This window comes from Colossoma macropomum, unplaced genomic scaffold (genome assembly GCF_904425465.1).
Source record: "Colossoma macropomum unplaced genomic scaffold, Colossoma_macropomum, whole genome shotgun sequence".
Lineage (NCBI taxonomy): Eukaryota > Metazoa > Chordata > Actinopteri > Characiformes > Serrasalmidae > Colossoma > Colossoma macropomum.
The window spans coordinates 9,216,271-9,231,436 of NW_023494788.1; positions in this window are offsets into that span (position 1 = coordinate 9,216,271).

The window sequence follows — 15,166 nt, forward strand, 5'->3', positions numbered from 1 at the left end:
ACCTTTGCACATAACTGTATAGTACATAACTGTGTAGTATTTCATTCTACCCTGTATATTTATTATTGAATAAAATAAAAACACTTATGAATGTGACGGCTTTTAAATGATTTTAAATGTTACATACATTGTTGTGCAAAAAAAATGTTCTTTGCTGTAGTAAATAAAAACTGTAGCTGCGTTCCATTCCAGGGTCCCTAAGCAGTTCCGCTATATCCCCACACACCTGAGCACTGGATGTCAGTTAAGGGAACTGGAGCTGATAAATACCTTCATTTGGAACATCATAATGAAACGCACATCTTCAAGAGACAACGGCCTCCTGCGAAGTGATAAACTGTTGTTCACTACTCTCTGTGAGGTTTGAAGTTCCCTACCAGTGGAACTCCCTGTGGTTTGGAATCACCCTGAAAATGTCTGAACACCCTGTGCAGTACACTTTGCAGGGAACTACTAGGGCGACTGGACTGCACCTAGAGTATATATCCCATTTACTCTGCATAGTGGGACTTCAGGAATTCCAAAGCTTTGGAGTCTATTAAGATACACTGTGTTTGGATAATACATCCATTCAGCAAACAATGCATTGCTCCATGGATGTGCAATCTCCCATGGATAGCCCATCTGAACCCACCCACCAGCAGCTGCACCACTGCTCCAGTACTCTAGGAGGGAGCATTGTGCCATCCAGCTACAGGCTTCAGTCATACTGTGAACTCTCAGCTGCCTGCTCCTGTTGGCCTTGCGATGCTGTCTGAAATTTCCACGGCGAAAGTCGGCCACGTGGGCTGGATGGATGCCCCAGTAGTGACCTTTACCATCTTCACAGCGTCCCAACTTCACAAAGCAGTCGTTGAGAGACAGGTTGTGGCGGATGCTGTTTCTCCAGCCTTTGTGTGTGGTCTTGAAGTATGGGAAGTGCTCTTCAATGTACCTGTAGATGGAAGATAAATTGAGTTTTTTGCAGGCCGAAGAAAGGATGGCTTTGGCGATCAGACCAATGAAGGACAAGGAAGGCTTTGAGAAGACTTTTAATTGGTTTTCCTCAAATTCACTGTTGCTGTTCTGGGTTTGGTGCTGAGTGCTGGTGCTTTCTAAAGAAAGTTCTGCTGGAGAAACAGATTGTTCTTTATCACAGGGTAGATCCTTAGAAGGTCTTCTAATGATCTCCTTTTCTGTACCAACTATCTTCTTACCAGTCCATTCCTCAACTGAATCTATCAATTTGTCCATTCCTCCACTGTTATATATCTCTTTATGGTTCCTCATCCATCGAATGTGGCATAAAGTTCTGAGCATCCAGGAGCTTTTATACAGAGAAATCGCATGCTGTGTGCCATGCTGGATTCAGCTCTATTCATTCACATTTCCTCCAGTTCTCTTTTATACGTTGCCTGCCTAAAACAGTGTGAGCTCAAGCACAGTATGTCGTGTCAAACACAATCCCACTGACATAGTTATGAAACGCTGACACTGATAAGAGAATGTTTGTCAGGAATGCCTTATCAGTTTCTGTCTTGCAACAGACAGAAAACATTCTTGTTTAAATATCGAGTTTTTTTTGCTAAGGAAACAGACTCATTGAAACAGAAAACAGAAAAACTGATGAATTTTCACAGAGTTGAGATTTTTGTTGGGGCCTGTTGAGTGCTCTTCACAAAGCTGAGGGAAAACAACAGATTTTTATGTCACTTAAATGCAACTGAAAATGGAAGCTTCTATTAAAGGGGAATTCTGCTGACATGTTAAAATTCCTGCATAATTAGATTGTTGAGATGTAAACACAGTCATTCTGAGTGGTATGCAGAGAACTTACTGACTTTGATTTTCTTTACAGTGGTCATGATAGGAACCAGGGGTTGTAATGTCTACAACACAAATCTAGCCATTTTCTTTCTTTAAATATGTTTTAAACTAAATGCTCATATAAGAACTATCATAAACCAACGTCTCAGGCATCGGGCGGAATATCTGTAACAATTTCAGCTAATACATTTCTAGAATGTAGCCAGTGGTGGACAGTAACTAATTAAATGTAATTTGTTACTGTACTTCAGTAGTTTTTTGTGTATCTGCACTTTACTGAAGTATTTCCATTTTGGGTGACTTACTTTCACTCCACTACATTTCAAAGTGAAATATCTTACTGTTGGACATACTGACCCAGTGCAAGCATACATTTCAACGTCAGTGCAACAGGAGAAAATTTTGGGAGTGCCTATTCCTACATAAATGATGAACTAACCTAACTTTGTGTAAATAGACCACAATATAGAAATATGTACACATATGCAGTTGTGACTGTCTTTTTTCCAAATTTATTCAAACACTATTTCATGTTATAGCAACTTTGTTTTTGCTAGTTTATGTTTATGAACAGAGACCTACAGATGCAGTTTAGTAAAGGAAAACTCATTTGTGAATCTGAGTTTAAAGCAAGTTTTTACTAAACTTAAACTTGTAACTAAGTTGCAAATAAATCTTAAACTGAAACTTCACAAAAGGTTATTTCAGAGCCACTCGGTTCTACCTAATGGAAATTGTTTGCCTTCAGTGTTTTGTGTTCATGATAATTTTAATAGACATCAGTGACAGATTAATTAATGACATTCTATTAGAAGATTTTAATCTTTGAATCTTGAAGTTTTACCCAAAGTGACACTGGAATATTTTCACCTAAAATGAGTTAATGAAGCAAGAGTCTTGTTAAATGGTAATAGGACATTAGAGTCATAATTAATCTTTTAGTACTTTTACTTTCAATACTTGAGTACATTTGAAGGCAAATACTTTTGTACTTTTACTCAAGTGGAGGTCTAAAGGGAGGACTTCTACTTTTGCTGGAGTAATGTTTTACCTTTGGTATCTCTACTTTAACTCTAGAACATGAGTTGTGTATTCTGTCCACCACTGAATGTAGCTTTTAGAGGCACAAAATGTTTGGTTCCTTTCACCAGCAACTTGAACAGTTCTGGCTCGGTAAGCTTGTCTACAATGGAGCATTTCACATCAAAACCACTCCGAATGGTTATCTGTACCAAATTTTGAAAAATCGGTGGAATTCCCCTTTAACCATAGGTTCACTTCAGTGTCTGTGTCACTGTTAACGTTCTATGTGACGTGTTTGGAAGTTACATTTACAGCATTCCCCCTGAGCCTCAGCTGCATAGTTGAAGTCGTTTGGGGCTCTATTTATAGTGCTGACTTCTTGCTACAATGTCAAATGTAACTTGATTCGGTCTGCTAAGTCACAGCGTGTTACGTGTCAGCTGTTGGCCGCCCACCCAGGGGTTCTATCTCACTCTGTCTGATGGAGCCTGTGGTGGGAGAAGTGTGGAGCTCCAGCCGGGATGGCTCCAATCTTCTGGGCCTGCCAGGGCCTTGGCCCTGGGATGACGACGATGAGCCCCTGGGCCTTGGAGGCATCAAACCCAAATCCTCTCCCATCCCACGGCGCCGGAGCTCAGTGTCTTCCTGCTCCGATGACGACTCCCAGCCTCCGCCGTCCAGCAGCCGCAGGGTGTCTTTCGCAGATGCCTTTGGCCTGAGTCTGGTCTCCGTCAAGCAGTTTGATTCCTGGGCCACATGTGGCCCCCCAGCTCCTTTGGAGGGTGATCTGAATGAGGCAAAAGAGTACTTCCTGTCCCTGCTCTTCACTCTTCCAGCCACATGGGAGGAACTGGCCCAAAAAGTCCAGGAGAATAAGCTGGAGCTGGAGAGTCTGGAGATTCTTCCGGGCACCACCACACTGAAAGGCATCATTCGTGTGCTCAACCTGAGTTTTGATAAGCTGGTCTTCATCCGCACCTCGTTGGACTGCTGGAGCAGTCATTTTGACTTGCTGGCGGAGTACATACCCGGGTCAAGCGATGGCAATACAGACTGCTTTTCCTTCAGGCTAACGCTGGTACCCCCGTTTGGAGAACAAGGAGCCAGGGTGGATTTCTGTCTTCGATATGAAACGCCTTTCGGAACTTTCTGGGCCAACAACAGTGGCCAGAACTATGTGTTGTTTTGCCAAGAAAAGGCAAAAGAAGAGGGCGAGAATGAGAAGAAACACAGACGAAAAAGCTGTCTGAAGTCAACCAGGTTAGATGTCTCATGAGTGACAGGTCACAGTAAGAATAACAATGGTGTTGACAGATATTAGTAGTATATATACATATATATATATATATATATATATATATGCATTGATCATGTCAGACAAACGTATTATTAATCTCAGAAACTTCTGTATTTCTATTTCTACTTTAACATCTATTAAGCATTATTTACTTTGGCAACAGCTACTGAGGCTACTCGTTCTAGATTAAAAGCATGTGCAGTAAAAATTTGCACTTTTATTAGTTATATGGTAATTAAGTTGCCAACATTTTATTTGAACTCTGCTATACAACATTGACATAATCATGCCATAAACATCTCATTGCTGATGTCATACGCTGTCCGGAGTTGTCATGACACATTTTGTTCAGTAATATAACAGGTGTCATGTCTCTAATAACAGTACTTGTCATTACAGATGCCATATTGTTTGATGTCAAAACAGCTTATCTCACACGTTCATTTTTGCTGTGTACTCTACTTAGCCATCATGACATCAAACATTAAGACGTCTATCATGACAATTAATAGTAATAGGAACATAACACTGTTTTATTACTGAACAAAATGTGTTCTGAAAACTCATTACAGCATATGACATCTGTCATAACATGTTTATGGCATGGCTATGCTAATGTTATGCAGCAGGAATCAAGTAAAGTATTAACTTACTTTTATTGTAGTTTTCTAATTTTTAAAAAGTTTGTATTTACATCAGTTATGTGTATTTATACAAACTATTAATTGTTCCACCTTTTTTTCAGCTATGACTGCTCCTCTGAGACCAGCTCTACCTCAAGCACAGAGGAAATCCCAGGTAGCATTTTCAATCAGTTGCTCATTGGGTCACTGTTCAACATACACTAACAGCACCTCACAGGACCACCAATGAGCAGGCATTATTTGGGTAATAGATCATTCTCAGCACTGCATTGACACCCAGATAATACCTGCTCAGTGGGGTCTTATGAGGGTCTTGACCTTTGATGGACAAGGTAAAGAAAGGCTTACAAATTATGGAGAATTGTAGAGTTACAAAGTGCACCTGTATGGTAATTGAAGCTGATAAAATGGACAAAGACTGTAGATACATACATCTATTTTATGTCCCCTTTAGAAATAATCCTGAATTGTGGGACGGCTGCTGTTACTGAACCTCTAGCTGTCAAGGAAGAAAACATGCAGGAGGAACACATGAAACTGGAGGTCAGTTCAAACTTATGTACCGTAATATATCCCTGTGTCCTCATCCCACCCGTTTATAGCATGGCTAAAAACAAATATTTGTTTTGTAAGGAGTTCTTGTCACCGCTTTTAAAAATAAGATTTAGACACTGCGGTTAGCAGTGGACTGCATTTATTCCAGAATGTTCCTCGGTCAAGAGTCATTTTAAAAACACAGAAAGTCACTGAGAATTGATTATGGAATGAGGGGGTCAAGGGTAGGCAGTAAATGTAAACGGCAAGGCTTGACACCAGGAGACTTGTGTAGGACAGATGAGAATGTTGTGACACCATAATACCGGCTGCTCCTTTTCTGAGGGAATGTCATGTGACTGCTGACGTTAGGCTTTGACATGCATTGCCTTGACACACTGTACCAGTAGGCTAAATAAAACACATGAGGTTGCACTCCTTTGCAAAAGAACAAGGGCTTTTATATAGTGATTGTGAATGTGTGTAAATATTGTCACTGCCCAAAGAAAAACATGTATCTCCATTTTTCTAGATTCTTTTCTACATCATTTGGGCACAGCAGTGGTCCTTTACATTGTGTGAAAATTTCATGATAAATGGACCGGAAATACTCCAGAATTGCTTGGGATAAAACCCTTTACATTATCTTAAATTGAAAGTGAAGAACACTTTCGTCTCATGGGTACCATTTTGGAGACGTTTGGCATTTTTCTTTGGACACCGGCAATGTTTTACATGATTTCTGATATTGACAAATATGATAAAAGCCATACAACATTTAAAAAGTGTGCCACACTACAAAAATGATATCTAAGCAAGTGAAAACTAAAAAATATAGTTAATATATCTAATATTTTCACGTTTTGAGATTGCTGTAACAGTACCATAAGATTGTTTAACTTATTTCTGTGCATTTTTACTTGTTTCGTTTTGTCATTTTGTCTTGTGAAAGTGTCTTGTTCCTTTGTCAGATAATTTTACTTGCTTTAAATGTGATTTCTTGTAATAAGCAAACTTACTTGCATGATTTCCCAAAAGCGAGTAAAATTATCTGCCAGTGGAACACTTTGACTTAAAAAATAAAAATGTATAGAAATAGGTTAAACCCCTTAAAATCTGAGGCTTATTACATACTAAGGCTCATTATTCAGTAATTACAGTGACTTCATTGCAAACAGATCGAGCTATTCTTAGGTAACAGAAGTGTGTAATAAAACTTTGGGCCTGCTGAAGCAGTCTTATAATACTCTTATTCAATGATCTCATAATGAGAAATATTAGATGTATTGATTAGATTGAAGATGTTTTCACTTGCTTAGATGTTGTTGTTTGCAGTGCACAAAGAGCTCTTTAAGCCATGCCAAAGAATAACCACTTTTGGTTCCCTAAAGAACCACATTTGAAAAACAGATTTGTGAACTTTATCATACTTTTCCATCTTCAGGAAGAAAATATAAGGAACCGCAGTAGGAGAAGCAGGAGAAAAGCTGCACGACTGGAAAAAGTTCGCCAGTACTTTGCTGAAAGACAGGAAAATGACCTCCAACAGATTAACAAAGACACCGGTGAAGCAGCTGTGAAGACAAATATGGAAAAACCTGTTCCAGAAAAAACGAAGTCACCTTTAAACCTTTCAGCACCTCAAGAAAATGTGTGGACGGAGACGATGGATAGCGTCTCACCTTCACCTGCTGATGCTGAGAACATTAATAGCACCCCAGACTCTGTGAACGCTGATAGCAAACAAATTACCGCTACACATATTCAAACGCAAGACAAGGAAGATATTCCAGTAATGCACTCTGAACTAATAGCCTCCATATCTCAGGCAGTGCTGTCCCCTGTGGACTCTGTAAACTGCCATAAATCTTCAGTAAGCTCTGCCTCGCAAGCAATGAACAACAGCCAAAACAAAGAGACACTTACTGGCCAGACTGTTTCAATCTCCCAGCAACTTCTTGAGTGCCAAAGCTCTGAACCATCTTTTAGTAAGAGTGTGGAAAAAGCATGGGAATGCTTTGAAAAAGGTGCTATGGAAAGAATAGAGAGCGCAGAGGACACAACCAGCAGTAGAGGCGAAGAAAATCACACAGACAAAGTTATCTTAGAAAGTAACCCAGATCGTCAGCCCTTTGGTCATAACTTCACATTTGAGACGATAGTGGCTCCACTCTATCATCAAGTCTTTGAAAGAATGGAAACTGAAAGAAGAGACCTAAGAAGCAGAGAATTAGACACTGGACGGTCAGTTGAGAAACTGGAGGATGGATGTCTGAGAAGAGTCACGTACCAAAGTTATCCCAGGGCACAAAGCATGGAAACAAGGCCAAATGCTTGCACATCTGAAAAACATGTGGTTAATGATGTTTATCTTAGGGACTGCAAGGAACCCTTTCCACCAGATTTATTTAACACAAAGAACACCAGTGCGAAACCTTCATCTGACACAAATGCAAATTCAGAACTTGAAGAAATGGAGGCTGCCTGTCATGACATCTCTGAAACAGGCACGGAGGACCCACTGGACGTGGATATTTCAGAATCAAAAATGGTACAGATGGTCACACCTACACAGAAACAATATTTAGCAAACAGCCTGCCTTTCCAGCTGGAATGTTTGAACAGAACACATTCCTTGGAAGAGTGCGTACTTGATCTAGATGAACAAATACAGGACAGAATTATTTCACAAAGTGAACATTTGTTGGACAGAGCACCACACAACACACATTTACAGAGTGAATGTTCATCGGAAAACTCACAACATGAGCCTGTACACTTAGACTGTATGCATTTGACCTCACTGTCTGAGTCAGACAGAGCAAATGCCAAGACATCGCCCCCTATAGTTGCTGAAAACCCATCATCCATGGACAGCTCTTTTGAAACTGGATTTAGCACTGACATCCCTAAAACACAGAACAAGGAGGCCAAAACACTTCAACCCCAAACATCAGGAGGAATGCAAATCCCCATAGAATCTACTTCCCCTGAAACGTGGCCTAGCAGCAAGTGCCTGGAGGAAAGGCAAAGTCCCATCCCAGAGTCTTCTTTATTCCATACTCACATTTCTTTAGACGTCACACCTGACCTTAGCCAAAGTGAAGCTCCAACACCATCCCAGAATCTGATTTCATTGACTCCCATCCGAACCCAATGTCCAGACCTTACTTCTATTAATGATATCCAAATAGCAGCTGACACTACACATGTCCAAATCCAAATTACAGAGGGCACAAATGTGACCCAGGGATTAGACACCATGCATCATCATACCGATACTGATCCCTGTCATGTCAGCAATGAGATAAAGTCAAAAGGTGATAAAAATAATGAAACGGATGGTTTAGAAAGTTTAGAAATAAATAAAAATGAAGAAATTAAAATGCCAAACTACAATTTTCCCTCTTGTTTAAATGGATCTTTAGATAAAGATGAAGAAACATCAATACTTACAAACGACAGTGGCAGTGTCTTAAGAGAAAAAGAAGCTGAAATCTATAAAGGAGACAAATGTGTAGAGAATCTTGATGTGAATAAAGAGCAGAAATCAACAGACAAGAAAGAACATCAGTCAGAGCAAGTTTCAGAGGAAACAAAGGAGGTAGAACAGCTAAACGAAGAAGAGGAAGAAGAAGAAAAGCAACAAGAAGAAGAACTAGAAAATGAAGAACAACCACCACAAAAACAAGAAGAACAAAAACAAGAGGAACATTGTGAACGAAAGCAAGAAGAACAAGACAAACTACAAGAGGAAGAAGAAGAACAACAACAACAACAAAAACAAGAAGAACTAGAAGAGCAACAAGAAGAAGAGGAAGAAGAACTAGGAGAACTAGGAGAAAAACAAGAAAAAGAAAAGAATGAAGTAGAAGAGGAAGAAGAACATCAAGAACTAGGAGAAGAAGAAGACAAATTAAAAGAGAAAGAGGAGGAAGAAGAGAAAGAACGAGAAGAACAACCACAACAAAAACAAGAAGAACTAGAAGACGAACAAGAAGAACACGAAGATGAAGAAAAAGAAGAAGAACAACAACTACTACAACAAAAACAAGAAGAACTAGAAGATGAACAAGAAGAAGAGGATGAAGAACATCAAGAACTAGAAGAAGAAGAGGAACTAAAAGAGGAAGAGGAAGAAGAAGAAAATGATGAATTAGGGAATGAAGACATTTTTGAAGATGAGTTACTCTACATAGATGACGATGAAGAGGATGAAGCGAAGGAGAAAGACACAGAGCAGTATATGGACAAATGGGAGGATGAAGTAGATCATTTGTCTCTTGAAGTGGAGACTGAGGAGCAGGAGAGGGTCAGCAGAGTGACGTCTGTGGCTGCAGCAGAAAGTGCCACTAATGTAGATTCATTTAAAAGTCAGGTTCACCTACGTGTGAGTCAGGAGCAGCAAAGCACAGCTAGAAGTTCAGAAGAAGGGTCTCCTATGGGTGGAAAAGAAGAGATCTCTTTGGACTCAGGTTCATTACAGCAAACCCCGACAGGAAATGGTGATGTGAAATTGGGTGACAGAGTCGAATTCATGGACAGAGAGGAAGAGGTGTGCTGTCAAATAAAGAAACAGCAAGCTGCTGAGAGTGTTACTGCTGTGGTCAACACACTGTTGGAGTACCCTGAGGACATAAGTGTGCAGAGTGAGAAGAACTTGGGTGACAGTGCGTCTACAGAATCTCTGACAGATGACGAAATGGACCTGTATCTCCACAGACTGAAGAGCACACAACAGCCTGGATTTAGAGATACCACCTCCAGCGGGAGCCACAGCAAGAGGCCTTCCTCCGTGAGCAGAATGAGGACGATGCCCTCACCCATGCCTTCCATTTCAGAATCCCTGCATGAGGACCAGCCCAATGCCTCACTAGAGGATCTGACCAAAGAAGAAGCTATGGAGCTAGAGAAGGCCACGTTACCTCTATCGGACGAAGAGGAAGAGGTCATTGGGCGTAATGTGCTCTGGTGGAAAGACTTCTTCTCCTCTGAGAATATGTCAAGAATGATCGGGTACACATTTTTATTGGTTGTTTTTTTAGTGACTGCGCACTATTATGACTTCATTGCATGTTTTGGGCTCTACTTGCTTGCCTTGTATTGGCTTTACTGTCGAGGAGAGTCCGAACCATCAGAAGTCATGCAACCCACTAAATAACTACAAGACAAAAAAGAACTTCTTGATGAATTTATGTGTTTTCTTTTTGATGAACTGGTACTGTTAAGTAAATTATATTTTTATGGGAAGAACGGACAGCTGTATTGTATTATTTGTTTCTGATTAATTGAGAATGTTGGTCATTAGCTTGTATTTCAACTCCATTTTTTTTGCATGTATCGACACAAATCTTTCATGTTTGCAGAAAGTAAACCATGTGCTGAAAGTGCCAAGCATGAATGGAATGTTCACAGGACCACGCAGAGCAGTTCCATCATTTTATAAATAAAAAGCCTGATTTATAATGCTGTGACAGCTAACTTCTATATATTATGTATTACATGATTCTTATCAGACATGTTATCATAGCAATTCTCAAAAAAATTAGCATTAATTTAGAACTATCTGAGTCAGGAGGAAAAACATGCTAAATTTGTGTTTGTGCAGCTGAAGAAGCCTGAAAAAATAACTCAAAAGTCAGAGGTGTAGTGTCAGATTTCGTACCATGTCACAAAATGTTAACTTCACACACACACAGAACATACAACATGTCTAAGTCCTGATTGCAAAACCCACATTATTCTGATGAAGATATGATGACAACAGTAGATAGTTCACTCACTTCCTCAGAAGATATGTTCTCTTTGAATACTCTTAAAACACATTCACAATCATTAGACCCATCCACACAGGGAAAGAGCAAGTTGCATGTAATTACACCGTTCCACCAGAGAGGTCTCCAAATCTTACATAGTGTGGCTTAAACGTTTAGCACATTGAATGTAATTTTATGTACACAACCAATTAATAAAATACAAATTGTTGATGAACACAATTTACAAGCCCAAGGTCAGTGAAAAGGTGGTCACAATAAACCAAAATATTTTTCTGTGCAATACCTGTATCCTGAGAATGTCTCCTATCCTGCAATATACAAGTTAATTGTACACTTTTCAGTAATAGTTCAGCAACACACGATTCCCCTTTACTGTCCGACAAAAGACTACATGGTGCTGTGAAATCCATATGAGGGTGTTTAACCCTCATGTGGTGTTGGGGTCTGTGGGACTCATTTTCAATGTTTACCAAAAGAAAAAATGTTGTGATTTATTATTAATTCAACCTCAAATTTCTTGGCCTTTGCTCATTTTCTATGAAGAACATATAAAACAACACATTTTCAATGGCTTCACACTGTTCACCCCCCACACATTTATATTACACACGTGGTGTTGGGCTGAACCTACGGGGAGTGAAAGTGTGGAGGTGCTGTGTCCTTCACTCTGTTCTCCTCCTTTGTGGCCTGCTGTTAGTGTGTGTGTCTGTGTGTGTATGTGGTTGTATATGTGTGTGGACAACATGGACAGGCTGCTGACCTGCTACAGCTGCTAAAGGAGAACCCTGCACTGGACACTTGTGATATTTTAAACATCTGGTATTTTTACATAAATTCTTATGGCTGTGTTGATTTACCACTGAGTAACAAACACATCAAAACCACGCAAGGGTTAACATGCTCACCCTGAATTTGTGACGAATTAGTGTTCTTCCTGGTGTATCTCACAAAGGTAGAACAGGAAAAATGGCTTGTTAATTAGTTCATTAGGTGGATCAGGTATGTTGGAAGCAGGGGAACTCAAAAATGGTATTCCTGGACCAGGATTGAGAACCACTGCTGTATGCCGAATGTTATTTTTTCAGCTGATTGGCAAATTGTAGTTTAGATTCTCACAACTGTTTGTATTTGAATGTTTTGAAATGTTAGCCCCTTGAGATGAAGCATCTCATTTTCAAAGGGACTCTATAAACACAAATACAGAATTAAAAAATACATACAGACAAAAACCACATAACATACACTACAAATACACAAACACAGACGGCTCTCTCGCCCTTTCCCACCCACACCCTGAGCACTCAGCTGTTGTACAAGAGAAAAAATAAATAAAAAAATTTTTTTTTTACTACAATAGCCAAGATAACAAATCAATTACATCAGCATAAAGGACAATTGAAACAGTTTATATTGTGCTACAAATGAACTGAAGATTAAAAGTACTCAAAGCAGTGGTTTTAAGATGAAAATAAAGATGTCCTGAAACAACAGAATGAAGTGAAAGATCTCAGAAAAAGAGGAAGATTATTCCATTCAGAAAGGGCTTTGTATTGGAATGACCCGTGTCCAACTTCTTCATAATTCTAGGTACAAAGAAAAAGGGATATTGCATGTGTCTGAATGGATATGAAGATCCACATGGAACAAAAAACTGCTTCAAATTGAAAGTACATATAAAATAAACACATTTGATGATAAACTAAACCCAGTGAAATGGCCTTCTAGATTTGGGCTGCAACCAATTAAGCGATTTATATGTGAAATAATGGTGAGTTCTCAATGGACACCTCAAAACAAATGTACATAGAGAATTGTATACAACATAGGTAAGCGTCAGAGGTGTTCTGATAGACAGTGTCAACAAAATAGGTATCATCAACTGAGAAATTATTCTTTTTCTGGCTTGAAATGTAAAACAATTAATGGAGCGATTGTTGTTGAACTCTGACAACCTTATGTTCTTTTTCTAATAAAACCATTGTGGAGCTTGAAGGAGGTTTGTACGTACAAAACCATTTTTCATTGTTCTTAAAACTAGTGGTTGTAGTCTTATCTACTGGTGTGTTATCTTGTGTTTAAAAGGTTGGCACAACAGTCTGCTGTGGTCAGACAGTTCTATAGACACAGGTGTCGAGCGCTGGACATAAACATGACTCTATGTTTAAAGAATAAGGACATTTTTAATGAAATGCAGCACACAAACATGTTAGAGCGTACGTCTGTACGTGTATCATTTTCTGTTATCTGTGAGTTTATACTGTATCTCTGTGGTGATTGCTTTGTTTATCTTTCCTGATCATATTCTCCCTCTTATAATACACGTCTGAGCTTATTTATATTAGTTTTGTCTGGGTTTGGGTCATTCCAGAAAAATTCCATTTATATAATAACATTTGTCTATTCACATGAAATCAAAAAGCAGGCCTCAAGCACGAACACAGGATAACAACAGTACCACAGCCAAAGCATTCAGACACTACTTCATTCAAGGAAATGCTAAATGCTAAACAGTAGCTCTGCCTAAAAGACAGTTCAGGTTTCATATGAGTCAAACTCAGCATCTTTCTTGTTCATCATAGCACTGAATTGTTTTATAGTCAGTTTGCAGTGGGATTAATGATTCCCATAGTTGTATAACATTATCTGCATGTGCTTTAAAGTGGTCAGCTAATAGCGTGCAACATATCTGTGACCTTTACCTCGAAATTTATAGCGAACAGTATGCACAGCTGCACTCACCCTTCAGAGAAGTTCAGAGAAATATCTTTCGAGGATTAACACTGTCTGAATGGCAAGCATGTTGACATTTCAGACTCTAAAAAGAAACACAAAAGGACAGCAGTCATTGTATTTTCTGTACTGTGGCCTATAAAGTACTCCATCAAAACTTGAGGATTTTACAGCAGTGAGACCTTAAAATCTCCATACTGACCTAATATCTGTATAATGACAGATGGTGTATCAATTTAATTCAGTAACAGTCTTCAGTGTGCCTGTGACATTCCTAACCCCATATGGATGTTACATAACAGGACCTTAGCAGAGTTGATTTATATGCAGAAAGTCATGTCCTCACAGCTGACACAATGTCAGGTTGCCTGGTGGAGGATTTAGTCCTTCATATAAGCTGAATGTCAAGCCCTCAACAAAGTAAAGTGTAAGGTCCTTGTACGTGACCAGGTCCTGCTGTTATAATGTCTGCTAAAGTCACGGAGAGAATTGTCATTCATTAGTCCACATGTTACCTTGACTCAATACTAGTAGACATTCAATGATCAGAATGACTAAAACCTTCATGTCAGTGAAAAAAAATTAATACAGTTTAGAGCTAAAGACCTGTTGAGTTTCCTACAAAATCAAAAAGTCTTGACTGCTGCACTGGCAGACTGTTACAGGAGAATTATACAGATTATTTAAAATTTCTGCATAAATATACACATGTAACAAGTCATTCAGAGTGGTTTGATGTGAAGTGCTCCATTCGAGAGAAACTTAGTCAGAATTGTTCACAGTGGTGGTGAAAGGAACCAGACGTCTGAAGAGTTTAATGCCTCTAAAACCTCCCTCACAGAGAGATATTACATGAAATGGTTATGAATATACTGCCTGATATCTGAGATATTGTTTTATGACAGTTTTGAGAGATGATTTTGCATAATGTTGTAAATGATCTCTTAAATATGGAAGCCCGTTTCCACCACTGGAAAAAAAATATAGCCTTTTAGTAAGTCATGATCATGAGAAAGTTTTCCATAATTATGACATAGAATCTCATAATTATTACTTGGTGTCTCTTAATAGTAACTTACTATATCATAGTTACACTTAGCATCTCATGATTATGACTCATTTTCTCATTATTGTGAAATAGTGTTCCATACTTATGAAATCATATCTCATAATTATGACTTACTTTTTCTTAATTATGACTTAATATCTCATAAATATGACATAGCATCTCATAATTATGACCTACTTTCTCAGAATTATGACTTAGTATCTGAATTATGACTTAGCATCTCATAATTATCTTTCTCAGAATTATACCAATCCTAATACTAAGTCATAGTTATGAAATGTTATGT